Source organism: Mesoplodon mirus (genome assembly GCF_964341445.2).
Source record: "Mesoplodon mirus genome assembly, chromosome: 5".
Classification (NCBI taxonomy): domain Eukaryota; kingdom Metazoa; phylum Chordata; class Mammalia; order Artiodactyla; family Ziphiidae; genus Mesoplodon; species Mesoplodon mirus.
This window is the reverse complement of record NC_138980.1, coordinates 92871032-92890052: the sequence shown is the minus strand read 5'-3', so window position 1 is coordinate 92890052 and position 19021 is coordinate 92871032.

Sequence of the window (19021 nt, the reverse complement as noted above, 5' to 3'; positions counted from 1 at the left end):
TGTTTTTTTTTTTGTTATTGAGTTGCATGAACTGTTTGCATATTTTGGAAATTAAGCCCTTGTTGGTTACATTATTTGCAAATATTTTCTCCCAGTCCATAAGTTTTTTTTTCTTTTGTTTATGGTTTCCTTTGCTGTACAAAAGCTTATAAGTTTGATTAGATCCCATTTGTTTATTTTTGCTTTTATGTCTATTGCCTCGGGAGACTGACCAAGTCTCAGAGAATGTTTTGTCTATGTTTTTTTTAGTATTTTTATGGTGTCATGTCTTATGTTTAAGTCTTTAAGCCATTTTGAGTTTATTTTTGTGTATGGTGTGAGAGTGTGTTCTAACTTCATTGGTTTACAAGCAGCTGTCCAGCTTTCCCACTACTACTTGCTGAAGAGACTGTCTTTACTCCATTGTATATTCTTGCCTCCTTTCTCAAAGATTAATTGTCCGTAGGTGTGTGGGTTTATTTCTGGGCTCTCTATTCTTTTCCATTGATTCATATGTCTGTTTTTGTGCCAGTACCACACTGTTTTGATTACTGTAGCTTTGTAGTACTGTCCAAAGTCTGGGAGAGTTATGCCTCCTACTTTGTTCTTTTTCCTCAGGATTGCTTTGGCAGTTCTGGGTCTTTTATGTTTCCATATAAATTTTAGGATTATTTGTTCTAGTTCTGTGAAAAATGTCATAGGTAATTTGATGGGATCGCATTAAATATGTATATTGCTTTGGGTAATATGGCCATTTTAACAATATTTATTCTTCCAATCCAAGAGCATGGGATATCTTTACATTTCTTTGAATAATCTTCAGTTTCCTTTATTAATGTTTTGTAGTTCTCAGCATACAAATCTTTCACCTCCTTGGTCGGGTTTATTCCTAAGTATTTTATTTTTTTGATGTGATTTTAAAAGGAATTGTTTGTTTAAATTCCCTTCTGATATTTCATTGTTAGTGGAAAATACAAAACTTAAAAATATGATTTAAACTGATAGACCCTTGATAACTCCTTGGACCCTGTGGTAAAGGGACTTTTGAACCCCAATTCTTCATCCTTTCCTATATCTTCACCATTTGTCATGTGACTTTGGTGTCTTCCTATCAAATATGTGAGAAATAATAAAAGATTGTTGTTTTAACTACTGTGTTTAGGGTGGTTTGTTTCATAGCAATAGTTGGCTCAGGGTCTGCTCGCAGTGATCCATGGAGCCCAGATTGAGAAATACCCTTTATAAGTGGCCAAAGAAAGCAAATAGCCTCTCTAAAGTGCACACTTGGGCAATCCCTTCACTTATAAAACCATATTAAAAGTAATTTATGTTCCTTCTAAAACAAATCCTGAACTAATAAAATTAGATTCTGGGGTTTGGGTTTGTTTTTTTTTTAAGTAGCTACTAAGAGCAAAAGGCATTTTATCAGTGCCCAGTTGGGAGACAAGAAGCACACACTAATTCACACAGGGAAAGTTTAACATAAAAAGTGATTAACTAGTAGCAGGGGATTACCTACTGGGGAGTCAAGAAAATTTAATGAATACAGGAATAGTACACGTGAAGAGCAATCACTCCTTCTAAAACTGAGTCAAGTACCCAAGGAAGGAATATATTTGGAAGAGGGCCCTCCCTTCACCCAGGGCTGAGATTAAGACCCCCTTGACAAGGAGTGGCTGGTACCCACTGGATGGCACAGAAATTCCCTGAGATGCCATGGGCCAGGGTTGGCAGCAGGAAGCCAGCTCTCTGGAGTGTCGGCCCAGCTGGCTGGGATGCCACCCATTGGTGCATCACTGAGAAAGTGCCCACAGAGGAATTCACTGGGAAGCTGCCCACCAGAGTGGTAGCAAAACCCACCAAGAAGTGCCCCAAATGGTGGCACTGAAACTTACTGGGGATGAGTGCCACTGCATGTCCTGTGCTACTGGCCTCCACCCAACACAAGAGCCAGCAGGGAAGAGTCCAGAAGAACCAGCATTCCCTTTCTCCCTCAGTGGCGCTCCAGTGCCCCTGCTGACAGGGGACAAATGTCCAGCTTCAGGATCATAAAGCAGGGCAAGGAAAGATGGGTTTGGAGATGAGAGAGATAAACTGATAACTGGCACAGGCATTTTTAACATTGAGAAGCTTCTGATAGCATCCTACACAAGATTTACCTTTCAAAGCATCCCTTCTTTTCGTCTACTACCAAATACCTGTCTTCTTATCCTTCTGCCAGACACAGTGCCTATTATGACTTTGAGGATTAACACACTGTTTAAAATGCAAAGGCAACAAGATGATGTTGTACATAGAAACTTGTGGCAATTAGAGTTTTATCTGAGAAGCAGAATGGCTACCCATGATATAGAATAAAGGATCTACAGAAACAGACTCACAGACATAGAGAATAGACTTGTGGTTGCCAAGGGGGAGGAGTGGTGGGGGAAGGATGGAGTGGGAGTTTGGCAGATGCAAACTATTATATATAGGATGGATAAACAACAAGGTCCTACTGTATAGCACAGGGAACTATATTCAATATCCTGAGATAAACCAGAATGAAAAAGAATATGAAAAAGAATATATATGTGTATAACTGAATCACTTAGCTGTACAGCAGAAATTAACACAACATTGTAAATCAACTATAATTCAATTAAAAAAGAATAAAGGATCTATGGTGAAGCAATCTATGCAGGCTGTTGTTCTGCGTCTGTGTTGAGTCTAAAGTTACTCTAGGTCTATCAGATCAGCAGATAAGAAGGAAAGCTGGATGTAGAGGACAGCAGGACAAATGGGAATGCATGAACACAAATTGAGACCCCGTGAGGACAAACTGGAACCCACTTCTATCTCTGAACCATGTCCAACCTTGATGCTGTGGATGACCTACAGGAGAGCTGGCACCAATTATGAGGGAACCACACACACATCTAGCCCAGGACTTAGAGAAGCTGAAGGAGGTGGCCTTGGGAAGTTGGAGTTGCTACAAGTCTGATTCACCAAGTAGGTAAGCAGCAGATTGGCAACAACTTTCAGAGCATAAATAGTATGACTTCTTCACTTCTACCTCTGGCCTTCACATGGAGTGTCTCTCATGTCCAGACAGAACCATACAGGAAAGAGAGCTCTGGGAAACATAGTTCCAGCTTAGCTAAGTTGACTTAGCACCACAGAGCAGCAGAGAAACTGCCAGTGCAGTCTGTACTGTATTCCTAAAACTATCAGCAAAACAGAATGAAACACTTTGGTTTAGTAGAGAAGAGATGCAGTGGAAAGGATATACTGCCTGTTTGCTGATGGATTTTCTCTCCAAAGATTTGTATTTCAGAGAAGAGTGCAAGTATAAATTATAATGTTATAGATTCTAAGTAGTGACATATTTAAGTATTATAAAGCATAAAACACAACTGAAGTTTTATTTTCTAGCTACAATCCTGATAAATTACTGAACAAAATATCAATTTCTTCATAGATTCTTGCAGTCATGCTACTTGGTTTTTTAAGTATTTATTACCAGGTCTATTAATTTTTATTAAGAAAAATATTGATAATTCATTGATAATGATTAATTATGACTGATTATACTAGAAAATAAGTCATGTACAAGATATAAAGTATTTGATTTACAATAGCCAGGACATGGAAGCAACTTAAATGTCTGTCAACAGATGAATGGATAAAGAAGATGTGGCACATATATACAATGGAATATTACTCAGCCATAAAATGAAACGAAATTGAGTTATTTGTAGCGAGATGGATGGACCTAGAGACTGTCATACAGAGCGAAGTAAGTCAGAAAGAGAAAAATAAATACCGTATGCTAACACATATATATGGAATCTAAAAAAAAAAAATGGTTCTGAAGAACTTAGGGGCAGGACAGGAATAAAGACACAGACATAGAGAATGGACTTGAGGACACGGGGAGGGGGAAGGGTAAGCTGGGACGAAGTGAGAGAGTGACATGAACATATATACACTACCAAATGTGAAATAGATAGCTAGTGGGAAGCAGCCACATAGCACATGGAGATCAGCTCGGTGCTTTGTGACCACCTAGAGGGGTGGGATAGGGAGGATGGGAGGGAAACGCAAGAGGGAGGAGATATGGGGATATATGTATATATATAGCTGATTACTTTGTTATACAGCAGAAACTAACACACCACTGTAAAGCAATTATATTCCAATAAAGATGTTAAAAAATGATACAACAGGATTATTATATTTGAAAAAAAATAAAAATAGAAGCTGCCTTGGGGATCATGTGAACTCAAAATAAAGCTCAACTTATAGATGAAAAAAAAGGATATAAAGTATTTGAACCAATATAGAAAGTTGATGAAAAGTTAAAGTCGTCATTCGTCTCCCCATGTCTTCCCTCGTTTAAAAGGTCTTCACCAATTTTTTTATGTATCCGTGATTTGCTTTTAATATAAGGAACTTTCCATTTCTTCTTTGGTAGTATTAATTACTGTGATGCTAATGATCCTAATATAATGCTATGATCATTACGGTACTTGCCAAACTTGGGATTCCCATATTGAAACCTTTGGTCAAGAGAATGTGTCCTGTCTTTGAGGTCGGAGCAAGGCTGATTGTTCTGTCAGCAGCCTCTTCTGGACATTGTTCAGAATCAATGAACAGGACATTCTTAAGCATAGGGCATGCTTATCAGCTTTGGGATTTTCAGGAAATTAAAACAGTACAAATAAAATATTGGATTTTTGAGAGTAGCTATGGACGGTTCTATAATATAGGGTTGATAAAAAAATTTCTTCAGAATCTTGAATTGTCACTTCCAAATGATTGAAGCTGAATTTCAAAATAAATCATCAAGGAGTTTGAAAATTCTTAAAGAGTTATCAAAAATTTGGAAATGGAAGATTACTGGTTACCCTTTCAAAGTCATATTAGAGCTCCTTACAAGTCATCTGAGGCTACAGGAGATGTAACCTCGTTTGGCTTACCGTGTATGAATGAAGGGTAGCATAATATACCACCCCAAATATGACTATAGGAGTTCAGTGCCTGCCACCCTAAAATATGTCATTTTGGCGTTTTGATTATTTTGAGCTGCTGGCACTTGGAAAACCATAAATGCAGGGAGAGGCTTTCTCTGAATTCCCCTTATCTGCCTAAAAACTGATCCTTCAAAAGGAACTCAGATGTCATAGATCCCCTTCCAGGAGTTTCATCAACCAGGGAAGATTGACTTCTTTCAAAGGAAAGAATAGAAGTCAACACCACACCCTCACAGACTTTGTCACAGATGATCACACCTCCCACCTATTCTTCTAAGGGCCCATTCATCCTTCCTAAAAATCATTTACTCTCCCCTAAGAATCCTACATCCCCCAACCCTTTCCCTATTAAGATGGTATTTAATCCTGAATTCTAAGCCACCTTGAGGAGGTACTCTTTTTTCCCCCCCCACCCACTGGGTTTCTCTCAGGTACACATGAGGTATACATATTAGTAAATTCGTTTATTTTTCTCTTGTTAATCTTTTATCAGAGTCTCAGCTAGGAATTCAGGGGGTAGAGGGAAATTTTTTTTTCCTCCCCTACACTGTTAATTAGGGTCCAGACTCTTCAAATGTGGATGTTAATTTGCAGAAGGTTGATAAATTATCAGTGGTTTTGATAGAGATACAAATTATTTTTGTCCAGCAGAAAAGATAACCTTTTGTTAACAGACAACTGTTACATTTTATTTGCCCTGGTGAGACATTAACCAGTTTTGTAACTGCCATCTTATTCCAGCATTCTTTTTCTTCTCCTCCTTCTGTGAATCAGCTCTATTCCTCTGGGTTCCTCAATGAATTAAATAAATCTTAAGAAAAATGCTTACCCTATATTTATATGAAAGTCCTGTTTTTCCTTTTATGAAAATTATACTTCTTGTATATTTCCTGTTCTTTTTCTGTTTGCTTACTGCTAGTGAAAATAGAGAAGTAGATAGGAGTTAACAAATGAAGCACTTTACAAGGGTCGTTTCTGTGTGAATTACCTCGTTACCGTTAGATTAGGCAGGCCCAGCCAGTTGCTTACTGACTCTCCCTTTCTCATTTATTTTATAGGACTTTAGATCCTTTCATTCTTCTTTGTCTTCCATCCTCAACTCCACTCGCAGCAACCTCACCTCCTTTCTTTGAAAAAAAATCCCCCCACATGGCCCTACCCCCATGTCTTAGGTCCTGAAGCTGGTACTTCCTGTAAAGGAATAGAAAGAAATATAGGGTCCTGTAAATTCTTTATCTCCAAAGAAATTCGTTACATCCCCAGGGCAACTTGGAACTGGTAGCATCAAGCTCTGCCGGGTTTTATAAACAAGTCACCTTGGTTCAATCCTTGGTCAGTATGAAGGAGAGTATGGATGTATATGCAAAGCTATCATTTTAGCTCACACTTCTGTTAAGTATGCGGCATGAAAGCATAAGGAAGTTGCCCCCCTACCCCCTGCAATAAAAGGGATGAGAAAGGAATATTTCTCTGGATATTTATTTGCCTTGTGGGAGATTTCCACAATTGTACAGAGATGATTTATTATGGTGTATTCTAATTCTTCACAAAGATTGAGTTATTAAAAGATCTTCACAAGGGCTTCCCTGGCGGTGCAGTGGTTGAGAGTCCGCCTGCCGATGCAGGGGACACGGGTTCGTGCCCCGGTCTGGGAAGATCCCACATGCCGTGGAGCGGCTGGGCCCGTGAGCCATGGCCGCTGAGCCTGCACGTCTGGAGCCTGTGCTCCGCAACGGGAGAGGCCACAACAGTGAGAGGCCCGCGTACCGCAAAAAAAAAAAAAAAAAAAAAGGTCTTCACAAATACTTTTTAATCTCTAAAATACTCGGCAGTCATAAATTTGAGATTAAGTTCTAACATCATATTGAAATGATAGTACTCTTTTGGAGAAGAACTTTAAATTTGACAAAGGTCTTTATTTATGAAAATGAAGATGCTGTTTAAGGATTGTTGCTGTTACTATTGTTATTAATATTATAAAATCTGCAAATGCAGGATCTGTGGTTCACGTTCTGGGTTATTTTCTGGAGAGCTTCTCTGTTCTTGGTTAGAGGAATCTGAGCTTACTCTTACTTTTTTCCCACTCCTCTTAGCCTAGCTTCTGTTTCCTCCATGTCTTTTGTCACGCATGGAAGAACTGACTAACATATATAATGGCCTGAGGAATCCCTTTCTTCCTCACCTATAGTCTGTTCAGACTGTGAAGAGATAATATGACCCTCTTTTTACCAAAAGTTATCATCAACAAGACATACAAAAAGCAGGCACACCACCCTTCAGAAGCTTTTAATCTTGGAAATGACCAGAGTACCCACACAACAAATCCTCATACTACTAGGAACAATTGCTCCCAGACATTGCAATTTCATGGACTGATAACACTTAAGAAGATTGAAACTTGCCAAATTTTTATGTTGCTAAAAATCAAAAGCCAATCTATCTACTATCCAGTATCACTATCTACTGTCATTTCATAAAAGAAAGGACTTTTTAGCAATCAAAGATAGGTAGTTATCTCTAGATAAGTAAATAAATGAAAAGATACATTTAACATCATGGAAGAAATCACAATTGTTCTTGTTTTTAACATTTCTTCACGAACTGGTGGGAGTAGCTAAGGATGTGGACTTTAGCAACACACATCGTGCTCTTAGGTCTGACTTTGGACAAGTCATTTAGCCTCTTTTAGCATCCGCATTAAGGAAAATAGGAATAATAATACCTTCCTCATATGGTTGTCATGGGAACTAAATGGATAATGCATATAAAGTGTTTAATACAATGCCTCATGCAAATAGATACTCTGTAAACAGTAGTAGTTGTTATGGCTCTTTCCCCCAGCTCATTATCAGAAACAAATTTTTGAGAGTTACTTACAAGTGGATTCATTTGGGGTACAATTTGGAAACAGAAATGTAAAAATTGTGAAGAAATGAGATCTTCCAAGAAGATTTCGAGATATTTATTGAGCACTTTTTTATGAGCTAGGAGCTGTCTCAAAGATATCGTTAAAAATTATAGTAAATGAGGGCTTCCCTGGTGGCGCAGTGGTTGAGAGTCCGCCTGCCGATGCAGGGGACATGGGTTCGTGCCCCGATCCGGGAAGATCCCCCATGCCGTGGAGCGGCTGGGCCCGAGAGCCATGGCCGCTGAGCCTGCGCGTCCGGAGCCTGTGCTCCGCAACGGGAGAGGCCGCAACAGTGAGAGGCCCGAGTACCGCAAAAAAAAAAAAAAAAAAAATTAGAGTAAATGAACTTGTACATAGGATATTTTTGGAAATACCAGATCATGAAAAAGCATAATATTATAATTCCTACCTAGAGATAAAAGGGCCCTTAAAAAAAACCCTGGTCTAACCTCTCACTTGAAAAATGGGGGCATGGAGTCCCAGGTCAAACTATCTGCTAATGTTACACAGGGAGAAGGAGAAGGGAGACTAGAGGGCAGGTGTCCTGACAGCCCTGTACTGACACCACCATGCCCCTGCCCTGTGCTGGGGCCATGTCTCCTGCCATTGGCAGGAGAAGAAACAGCTGCTGGTGGGAGACGAGGGACCCCTGCATCTCTCCTTAGCATATTTGCTATTGGACGCTGGGTCACTCTTCTGCCCTGCTGGGTGGTTCTAGTGCTGCTCTTTATCCTCAAGTCTCTTTCATGAGCTAATGTTCAGCCAGAACACTCTAGTACAGACAACCATTTGTTCAAATCTTGGCAAACTTCTATGCCAGGCCCACTCCTCTCCTGGCTACCTGGTCCCCTCTCTCAGGAGGCCCCTGCCTCCCCATGATTCAACCTCTAAGGAGTGAATGGCCTTTCAGGGGCCCCAGCACCGCTGCCAGCTGGCATCTTGCAAGCGTCTATTCTGGTTGCCAGTGGCTGTGCCACACCGTTTGTCAAATATATATATATATATATATATATATATATATATATATATTTTTTTTTTTTTTTTTTGCAGTACGCGGGCCTCTTGCTGTTGTGGCCTCTCCCGTTGCGGAGCACAGGCTCCGGACGCGCAGGCTCGGCGGCCATGGCTCACGGCCCCAGCTGCTCCGCGGCAGGTGGGATCTTCCCGGACCAGGGCACGAACCCGTGTCCCCTGCATCAGCAGGCGGACTCTCAACCACTGCGCCACCAGGGAACACCTGTCAAATATTTTTGATACCTCTTCTGTCCTTTGGGCAGTCTGTTGGACTGAAAACAATAAATCCATTTTTAGGGCCTGATAAGAGTGTGGGAACAGATAGTAAGGTAGTAGGAAGCCATCAAATCTCACTCTCTTAATAATTTACATTATTTTAAAATGATTCTGCTGGATAGTTCAACAGGGGTTCAAGTTTTATTCTGTTTTCTACTGTCTCTGGGGTAAAGGTATCTGATTTACCAGGACAAAGGTATTTTGCAAATCTTAAAGTACACACTAGAGGGCAGTGGCCCCATACCTAGGCACCTGACAATTTCCACTGTCTGCATTTCTCTGGCCTTCCTGTGTGTAGGAGAGGGAGAGGAGAGTCTCCTCCACATCATATAAATGCCGTTTACGCCTGAAGTATTTTCTGAAAATCGACCAGCTGCTTGGCAGCACCCTGTCATTCCTTGTTGTTTCTTTTCCATTCTGCTTCCAATGGTTTATCTCAGTGGGGTTTTAATAACAGTTATATTAACATTTTAATGATCTTTCTCTTTTCTAAACACAAGGCGAAGGAGAGATAGGAAACATACATTCCTAATTTGGAGTATTAACATCTTCTATCTTTGCATCTTTGTGAATAAAGTCATGAATTAAGAATGAGGAAAAAGAAAGGTACAGTGAGGTATTCTTGTATTTTGCAAATGCAGAGGCTAAAACCATTTATGTGAGTCTGCAGAGCTGCCCCCTTCCCCATAATAACTAAGGAGAATCAGGTTTCAGCTCAGCTTTACCTCTCCTGCCTACTTCTGAGTAGGAGAGAGTCCTGCTCACTGGGAGAGGCAAAGCTGACCTGTATAGTCAAGAGCAGGGCTGGGGTGAGGGGACTGAGAGATAGTAGAGCCACTAGGCCGTGTGGTTGCAGAACTCTGGGGTAGCAAAGAGAGAAGTTCCAGTGCAGCTGAATAGTGTAATGAAGTTCAAGAGGAAAACAAAGGGACATTGAGAGGTATGTCAGTGGGTTATTTATGCATCTGCCTTTGATGGAATCTGAGGAACCTAAATAAAGGATTTGATTTATTTTTAATTACTTTTGGTTGTTGGACTGTTTCTTTGAAAAGAATAACCCTCTAAAACTGGATTATGTGGGTCCCTTAATTTATAGGCATATCTCAAAGATATTGCAGTTCTAGACCACTGCAATAAAGCAAGTATCAAAATTAAGTGAATCACATGAATGTTTTGGTTTCCCAGTGCATATAAAAGTTATCTTTACACTTTACTGTAGTCTATTAAATGTGCAATAGCATTAGGTCTAAAAAACCAATGTACATACCTTAATTAAAAAATACTTTATTGCTAGAAAGTGCTAACCATCGCCTGAGCCTTCAGCAAGTCTTAGTAGTAACATCAAAGATCACTGATCACTGATCACATAACAAATATAATAATAACTTAAAAGTTTAAAATATTGCCAGAATTACCAAAATGTGACGCACAGAAACGAAGTGAGCAAATGCTTTTGGAAAAGTGGCACCTACAGACTTGTTGCCACAAACGTGCAATTTGTAAAAAATGCTGTATCTTTGAAGGGCAGTAAAGCAAAGCACCATCAAATGAGGTATGCCTTTATAAATGTTTTATATTGAATGAATTTGCAGTGGTTTGTTTTTGAATTTGTGAAATCTAAAGCAATTGTGTTCCTTTATATTTATTTTTAAGTGTTTGTTCACTAAGTTTACTCTTAAACACAGGAGGGAGATAAGATATTCTTCTTTGGATTCACCCAACCAGGTCTTGGGTGGGAGAAGGAACACCTAGACCCTCGTAGCAGCCTGTGCTCTGCAACAGGCTGCAACATGGGACTCCCTCTGCATTTCTCTTGGTGTTGCTAATGTTTATTGAGCATTTACTATATACTACATGTTGTGTTAAGTGTCTTGCATAGATTATCTTGCTTAATTCTCATAACAACCTTATGCCATATGCATGGTTATGATCCCTGTTTACAGATGAGGAACCTGAGGATTAGAGAGGTTGCCTGGGATGAAACAGTGAGGATGCAGCAGGCTGAGGTTTGAACTCAGGTTTGCCTGCCTCTGACCTTATAACCATCATTTATGTGCCCCTAAAGGACAGAGTGAAGCTGCAGGCAGTTCCATCGTGAAATCATCCCTCCTGACCAACCTTACAGAGTGCAGTGCTATCTCACACACCCTGAACTGGGTATGGGCTCTTGATCTTATTCCTTCAGAGGACAGAAATGATGCCCTGGCTGCTCTGGGGATAGCCTGGGCCACCACACACACACACACACACAGACACTGGTTAGGTTTTCATTTTTCTGACTTTATATGACATTGTCGCTGGAGAATAATTAAAACTCCTGGTGGATTTATGTTGGGGCCTCCTGACATGGTTATGTAGGTACTTATGCTGAGATGGCAAGGGAGATTAGTTAGCATTAAATGCTGAGAGAAATGCTCCTGCCATTTTGATGCAGTTAGAGGCATCTATCAAAGATGCATTTGGAACCCAGAAACCTCAATCTTGTTGCCAAGAATGCTGTAGGCTTTCTTCAGCTAGACTTAAAGGTGGAGAGAAAAAGTAGTTAGTGGAAAGAGAGGTGGACCCCACCTTAACTTGACAGTAGATTCTTCAGGGGCAGAGGAGTCATCCCTTGCCCAGTCCTGTCTCCCTTGGTCTTTGAGGTAATAGTCCTTGTGTCACAGATGAAGGCAAAACCTTCTTTTAGAGACAGAAGCAGGTAGAAGGACTTATGTGTCCGTACTATTACTACTACTAATAATTGGTCACATTTGTTAAGTGTTTATTATGTGCTGGATATTGATGAAAGGGCCTTGCCTGTATCATCTCGTCTACTCCTTAGATGGTCAGCCCCTCTTTCAAGCCTGACCCCTCCCCCAACTATCACTTACTCTGCTATTTATTTCTTTCAGGGGAGGGAGAAGGTACTGCTTATTTGTAACATTGGCATTCATACAAGCTCAAGAAGTAAACGTTGCCAATGACTAAGGCACAAAAGGATCAGCAGATCTATGAATTAGGGTGTCAGTTACACTTCTACTGAGACGAATAATTTGCTAGTTGTTAGATTTTATTTCATGTTTACAGACATCAGTATGTTTTATACTAAAATAATAATAATAATAATTAGTAGTAGTAGTCGTATTATAATAACCCAAATGTCAGCTGCCCCTTTGTCCTTCAGTTTCAGCGTCTGTGCTATCTCTGGTTTTGCCCCCATTGCAACCCAGATTTGGAACCCAGAGAGAAGAATCTATGATCATAAAAGAATTGGTGAGCAATTTTGATTTTAGTAAGGGAAGAAGCCATGGAGGAGATCTGTTATCACACCACCACCCCACACACACTCGCCTCTTGTTAAGCAAGGAGTCTAAGTCCATATTAGGCACCTCTGTCCTCTAGAGACCCTCTCTGTCCCAGATCTGAGGCTTTTCTATGATCTACACCCTTCTCCCCAGCAGTGCCCTTGCTCACTCTATGTCCTTCTTTTTCTTAGGAGGGATGCAAATTGCTCTCCTAATAGGTTATAGTTTATAAACCATCTTTTGTTACTAAACATGTCCTTAGCATCTTATGCTTCCACCCGTCCTGGGTTTGAGGTGTTCCTTACAAAGAAACTCCTTACAAGAAATTCTAGGATATTACATTTTCATTCCATTATAGAAATCAGCATTACTAAGACCGAATTCTTAAATGAGGGACTATTTACAGAATCTTAATTCTAAATAGTCTGATATAGTCCAACCCAATTCAGGTATCTTACATTTAACAATACTTGAAGGAGCTCATTAGCATGGGAATTTATGAAGATGACAAAAATAGTGTTGGGAATGACCAAATCCATACCCTGTAGTGAGAACCATAGAAAATTCTCTATAAACTTAATATAGGGACTTCCATGGTGGCGCAGTGGTTAAGAATCCACCTGCCAGTGTAGGGAACAGGGGTTCGAGCCCTGGTCCAGGAAGATCCCACATGCCACGGAGAAACTAAGCCCGTGTGCCACAACTGCTGAGCCTGTGCCCTAGAGCCCGCAAACCACAACTACTGAGCCCACGTGCCACAACTACTGAAGCCCGCATGCCTAGAGCCCATGCTCCGCAACAAGAGAAGCCACCACAATGAGAAGCCCGCACACTGCAACGAAGAGTAGTCCCCACTCCCCACAATTAGAGAAAGCCCGTGCAGAGCAACGAAGACCCAAGGCAGCAAAAAACAAACAAACAAACTTAATATAGCACCAAAATGATATATAAATAACACATGGTGATTTCTATAATAATCATACTTCTCCTTTACTATGAAACCAGATGTAACCTTTAAACAGACAGTTCTGGTTCTGGCTGGGTTTTTCTGTGGGCCCATATTACTCATGTCCCTAGTTTTGACCCATAGTTAGCTATGAGAAATTCAAACCATATCACATTCAAACACATCTCCACTTGTGTCCACTAATGGATTTAATCAAGACAAAACATCTAATTTACAACCAAAGGTGTAAATGAAACCCTAATTCATGTATTTGCTCATTGCCTTCCCTCTCCCGCCCTGCCCCACACACACCCAGAGGCATCTCAGGTTACCTTTTTATAATGCAGTCCAAATTCCCAATTTCACCACCGCTTTCCAGAGTTTAGATACATTAAGATCATGTCTCTGTTAGACCCTGTTGGCTAAAAATATTCCCAAAGAACCCAAACAGGTAACTGTAGTATCAGAGTGGTAAAACCATATCAGAGTTGGCTATAGATAGATGTTTAAAAATTCCTGTGAAATTTAACTGTAGTGGCTCCTTTTTAAGCAAAATACATGTTTATGCTCTTAAAAGCTGAGTCTGCCTTCAGATTAATTAAACCTCAATTGGAACAGCATCATGCATGGTAATACTTTCCATTAAGTAAATGGCTTTTAGTTGTTCAGTAAAATATTGAAGATTAACACTGAGATTTCAGTTTTCCTGGGCCTACAGCACTTATGATTCTGGGTGATTGCCTAAGATAGCAACAAAAGACTTTTAAGGGAAGTCCAAGGAATAATATGAGAATAAGGATGGCTAATGTCCAGAAGTGGAAGAATTTTTACTTAAAACTTGGACTTGGGTCATTAGAAATATAATGAGAGAAACTTAGGCAACCAGGACAACCAGAATTTAATGTTTGTCTAGATAGGTTTTGTTTTGAGGTTGAAAATTCAGTTTGAACATACTTATTGTATGAATTAATAGTACTGACCCTACAATATATTATGGAGGGGAGTTGTTGACTAGGATTTGTGGTGAGAAGGAACCTCTTTTTCCTATCCCCTATACCTTATTTATCTTAATGTGAGGTATAAAAATGGTGTGAAAACCCTCTACAAAGGGAACAGTCCTCCAGAGAAAGACGAATATGATATGATATCACTTATATGTGGAATCTAAAAAAATGATACAAATGAACTTATGTACAAAACATAGATAGACTCACAGACATTGAAAACAAACTTATGGTTACCAAAGGGGAAAAGAGGGGGAGGGATAAACTGGGAATTTGGGATTAACAGATACACACTACTATATATAAAATAGATAAACAATAGGGACCTACTGAATAGCACAGGGAACTATATTCAATATTTTCTAATAACTCATAATGGAAAAGAATCTGAAAAAGGATATATATACATATATGTATATGTGTATGTATATATATAACTGAATCATTTTGCTGTACACCTGAGGCATTGTAAATCAACCATACTTCAATAAAGAAAGAAAAATAAAGTAGGGAACAGTCCTCAACATTTATTTTCCTTTTCGAGTGAGCTAAGGGGGTAGGATGAAATTAAGGAAATGAGTATTTGTAAAATGGCAGCTCAGAGTGACAGCTGCAGACTTGAATGAGTTTCCAGCTGCCTTAGGATTCTCAGAAAGAAATAGAGGTAGTATTATTGGTTCCATTTATTTTTTTCTTTACATTTTCTGTGTGTTCAAAGCTACCTAAAACCAGCATCTAAGGTTTTTATAATGGAGAAGAAAAAAACATGTAAATTTTTAGTCTTTATTTTAGAAGAGTTTGAGAAGGATTGGTATTAATTCTTCTTTGAACCTTTCGTAGAATTCACCACTGAAGCCATCTGCTCCTGGACTTTTGTTTTAGATCATTGATTTTATCTTCTTATAAGTAATTGTTTTGTTCAGATTTTCTATTTCATCATGATTCAGCCTTGGTACATTCTACGTTACTAGAAATTTATCCATTTCTTCTAGGTTGTCCAATTTGTTAGTGTATAGTTGTTCATTGTAGTCTCTTATGATCATTTGTATTTCTGTGGTATGAGTTTAATATCTCCTCCTTCATTTCTGATTTTATTCATTTGTGTCCTCTCTTTTTTTCCTGGTAAAACTAGCTCACAGTTTGTCAGTTTTGTTTATCTTTTCAAAGAACTAATTTTTAGTTTCATTGACCTTTTCTATTGTCTTTTTAGTCTCTATTTCATTTTTTTCTGCTCCAACCTTTGTTATTTCCTTCCTTCTACTAACTTGGGACTTCATTTGTTCTTCTTTTTCTAGTTCCTTCAGGGTTAAAGTTAGGTTACTTATTTGAGACTTTTCTTGTTTCTTGAGATACGCATTTATTACTATGAACTTCCCTCTTAGAACTGTTTTTGCTGCATCCCATAAATTTTGGTATGTTACATTTACATTTCATTTGTCGCAAGATATTTTTTATTTCTCTTTTGATTTCTTTTTTGACCCATTGGTTGTTCACTATCATGTTGTTTAATCTCCACATATTTGTGGATCCAATTTTCTTCATGTAATTAATGTCTAGTTTCATACCATTGTGTTTGGAAAAGATACTTGATGATGATTTCAGTCCTTTTACATTTATTAAGACTTATTTTGTGGCCTAACATATGATCTATCTTGGAAAATGTTCCATGTGCACTTGAGCAGAATGTGTATTCTGTTGCTTTTGGATGGAACACACTTAAATATCTGTTAAGTACATATGGTCTAACATGTCATTTAAAGCTGATGGATGTAGTGGGGGTATTAAAGTCTCCTATTATTATTGTATTATTCTCTATTTCTCTCTTTAGATCTGTTAATATTTGCTTTGTACACTTAGGTACTGCTATGTTGGTTATGTAAATATTTACAAATGTTATATCTTCTTGTTGGATTGACCCCTTTATCATTATGTAATGGCCTTCTTTGTCTCTTATTATGGTCTTTGTTTTAAAGTCTATTTTGTCTGATATAAGTATAGCTATTCCAGTTTTCTTTTCGTTTCTATTTGCATGGAATATCTTCTTCCTTCCTTTCACTTTCAGTCTGTGTGTATCCTTAAATCTAAAGTGAGTCTCTGAGACTAGATATTAATTACAGAAAAAAATCTGTAAAACCTACAAACACATGGAGGCTAAATAATACACTACTAAATAACCAAGAGATCACAGGAGAAATCAAAGAGGAAGTCAAAAAATACCAAGAAACAAATGACAATGAAAACACTACGACCCAAAACCTATGGGATGCAGCAAAAGCAGTTCTAAGAGGGAAGTTTATAACAACACAATCCTACCTCAAGAAACAAGAAACATCTCAAATCAACAACCTAACCTTACACCTAAAGCAATTAGAGAAAGAAGAACAAAAAAACCCCAAAGTTAGCAGAAGGAAAGAAATCATAAAGATCAGACCAGAAATAAATGAAAAAGAAATGAAGGAAACGATAGCAAAGATCAATAAAACTAAAAGCTGGTTCTTTGAGAAGATATACAAAATTGATAAACCATTAGCCAGACTCATCAAGAAAAAAAGGGAGAAGACTCAAATCAATAGAATTAGAGATGAAAAAGGAGAAGTAACAACCGACACTGCAGAAATACAAATGATCATTAGAGATTACTATAAGCAACTATATGCCCATAAAGTGGACAACCTGGAAGAAACAGACAAATTCCTAGAAAAGCACAACCTTCCTAGACTGAACCAGGAAGAAACATAAAATAGAAGCCAATCACAAACACTGAAATTGAAACTGTAATTAAAACTCTTCCAACAAACAAAAGCCCAGGACCAGATGGCTTCACAGGTGAATTCTATCAAACATTTAGAGAAGAGCTAATACCTATCCTTCTCAAACTCTTCCAAAATACAGCAGAGGGAGGAACACTCCCAAACTCATTCTACAAGGCCACCATCACCCTGATACCAAAACCAGACAAAGGTGTCACAAAAAAAGATAACTACAGGCCAATATCACTGATGAACATAGATGCAAACATCCTCAACATAATGCTAGGAAACAGAATCCAACAGCACATAAGAGGATCATACACCATGATCAAGTGGGGTTTATCCAAGGAATGCAAGGATTCTTCAATATATGCAAATCAATCAGTGTGATATACCATATTAACAAATTGAAGGATAAAAACCATATGATCATCTCAGTAGACACAGAAAAAGTTTGTGACAAAATTCAACAGCCATTTATGATAAAAACCCTCCAGAAAGTGGGCATAGAGAGAACTTACCTCAACATGATAAAGGCCATATGTGACAAACCCACAGCCAGCATTGTTCTCAATGGTGAAAAGTTGAAACCATTTCCACTAAGATCAGGAACAAGACAAGGTTGCCCACTCTCACCACTCTTATTCAACATAGTTTTGGAAGTTTTAGCCACAGCAATCAGAGAAGAAAAGGAAATAAAAGGAATCCAAATCAGAAAAGAGTAAAACTGTCATGTTTGCAGATGACATGATACTATATATAGAGACTCCTAAAGATGCTACCAGAAAACTACTAGAGCTAATCAATGAATTTGGTAATGTAACAGGGTACAAAATAAATGCACAGAAATCTCTTGCATTCCTATACTCTAATGATAAAAAATCTGAAAGAGAAATTAAGGAAACACTCCGATTTACCATTGCAACAAAAAGAATAAAATACCTAGGAATAAACCTAAAAGGAGACAAAAGACCTGTATGCAGAAAACTATAAGACACTGATGAAAGAAATTAAAATGATACAAACAGATGGAGAGATATACCATGTTCTTAGATTGGAAGAATCAGCATTGTGAAAATGGGACCTAATTAAACTTAAAAGCTTTTACACAGCAAAGGAAACCATAAACAAGACAAAAAGACAACCCTCAGAATGGGAGAAAATATTTGCAAATGAAGCAACTGACAAAGGATTCATCTCCAAAATATACAAGCAGCTCATGCAGCTCAATATCAAAAAAACAACCCATTCCAAAATGGGCAGAAGACCTAAATAGACATTTCTCCAAAGAAGATATACAGATTGCCAACAAACACATGAAAGGATTCTCAACACCACTAATCATTAGAGAAATGCAAATCAAAACTACAATGAGGTATCACCTCAAACCAGTCAGAATGGCCATCATCAAAAAATCTACAAACAGTAAATGCTGGAGAGGGTGTGGAGAAAAGAGAATCCTCTTGCACTGTTGGTGGGAATGTAAATTGATTCAGCTACTATGGAGAACAGTATGGAGGTTCCTTATAAAACTAAAAATAGAACTACCATATGACCCAGCAATCCCACTATTGGGTATATACCCTGAGAAAACCATAATTCAAAAAGACTCATGTACCACAATATTCATTGCAGCTCTGCCTACAATAGCCAGGACATAGAAGCAACCTAAGTGTCCATCGACAGATGAATGGATAAAGAAGATGTGGCACACATATACAATATATATACAATGGAATAATACTCAGCCATAAAGAGAAACAAAATTGAGTAATTTGTAGTGAGGTGGATGGATCTAGAGCCTGTCATACAGAGTGAAGTAAGTCAGAAAAACAAATGCCATAT